This window comes from Aotus nancymaae, unplaced genomic scaffold (assembly GCF_030222135.1).
Source record: "Aotus nancymaae isolate 86718 unplaced genomic scaffold, 86718_ANA_hifiasm-v0.15.2.pri h1tg000036l, whole genome shotgun sequence".
NCBI classification, from domain to species: domain Eukaryota; kingdom Metazoa; phylum Chordata; class Mammalia; order Primates; family Aotidae; genus Aotus; species Aotus nancymaae.
The window spans coordinates 4,818,650-4,820,633 of record NW_026988450.1 but is presented as its reverse complement, the minus strand read 5'-3'; positions in this window follow the sequence as shown (position 1 = coordinate 4,820,633).

Here is a 1,984-nt window from a genome sequence, read left to right as displayed (position 1 = left end):
GGTTATGCTTTCGAAGTATGATTCCTACATATGTATTGTGCATAAATAGGTATTGTTTGAATTGATAATTAGAATCCTCAGACAATTTCTGCCTTTTGAAGTTAGAACATCTGATATTGCTGTTTTAAATACCAAGAAGTCCAGTTGTTCTTGGACTGGCAAGCTGTATATCAAGGAATGAGAAGAATGTATGGGTGGTCTGGGTGTTCTGTTTAGAATATAGCAGAACACTCTGACGTATCCAAGAAGCCTCATTTAAAACAATGACAAAAATCATGACCTACAATAGAACAATGGACGACCGCTATGCTTTTAATGAGTAGACAAAGCACGAGTTGCTTAACAATACGTAAACAGTGCAGTCGTTGGCTTTTTATCACTTGCCAACTGCTTGTGTTGGTGTTACGAAGACATATGTGTCTCTGTGCTACACGGAAGCCATCACTTCAATTTTGCAGTGCCTTTGGTCTCTTCCGTAACTTCCAGACAGTGTACCATGTCTATTTGTGCATGTATACACACATTCTCCTTTGTTCCTCAGAAATCCAAGCTTAAAAATGCCCCCTTGACTTCAGGAATATTATGAAGCTACATTTTCCGTTTTTAGTTTTACTCGTTTTGATCTGTGAGCAAAGACAATTCTGCATTAATGCTATGTAATAAAGAATGAAAAAAGACCACTTTTCAGTTAATTGTACTTATCATAGTAATTATAATCCTACATCTGGGAAAATGAAGTCATTTTTGATTATAAGCATCTGGGGAGCTGAGGGCTATTTTTACAAGGTGAAGAGGCTATTGAATGATGACATAAAATAACTTACTTGTGAGACATATTTGGCTAAAATACAGAAAATAGCCTAAAGGGGCTTCGTGATTAGTATGGTTTTAATAAGATAAATGATTTCAGATGCAATTCTATGAAATTAGATTTTAAACATTCTCATAGATGTCTAGTATGCCTCAGAAATATATTCCATGCTATATATTTTTTAAAAACCCACAGATATATTAAATATTACTCCAGTTAAAATCATGTTTATTTTACTACATGATCTTCATTTTCTCATTGTAATATTTCAATATAGAGAGATTGAAAGGATATGAAAGAGATTTTTGATTTGTCTCCCTAGCAAAAATTTTCTCACATGGACAAGTGAGTGATTGAAACATATGTAGGGTAAAATATTCATGGTGTCTCGGTAAAGTAACATCCACACAATCGGAGAAATGATCTCATTGTCTAAGCAGCAAGCCAGGAGGTTAACAATGTTTTCAGAATATTTAGAGCTACATCAGCTAAGTGGGCTCTTCTCAACGAGGCACTTACAGTATTTAGGCAAACAACCCAGATAAGCTTGGAGCTGTCTGTGTAATCACCTAACCTGCCACTTCACTTTTTATTGTACATCTTTTGCTTTGAAAGGCAAAATGTGGTTAGTAAAACTAGCCCTTGAGACATTTTAGAGGAGAGGAAGTGGGCTTTAAACTTGGGATGGAGAGGGGAGGTGTATGTTTTATCATTTTCTATGTGGTAAAAAATCGTTGACTGGAAAATCTAACTCTATCTAAAGTAGCTTTTCCTCACATTTTCAAATTGCTTAATTTGCTTCAAATCATTTATCACTCTATGCAATCACACTTGTTGGTTTCTTATCTACCTCAACACAACAAATGGCAATGAATTCTCTCTACAAGAGAAGGGACTGTCTTCTGAAGCATTTCTAGAGCCTCCAAAGATGCCTGGTTCATAGTAGGTACTTTGTGTAGTGAAAGAATAAACAATCATCTCATACTCCAATGAATGAGATTAAAAAACACCCTGTAATGGTCATAAAAGGCAGACAATGATTTATGAAGCACTATTGAGCAGTTGTCTAGTGACTCATCAAAACTTTTATGCTTTCTATGAAAACATGGTGTTTGCCCACTTCATTTCTACCCCTGTAACTGCTTCAATTTATCCAACTCATGGATACAAGGA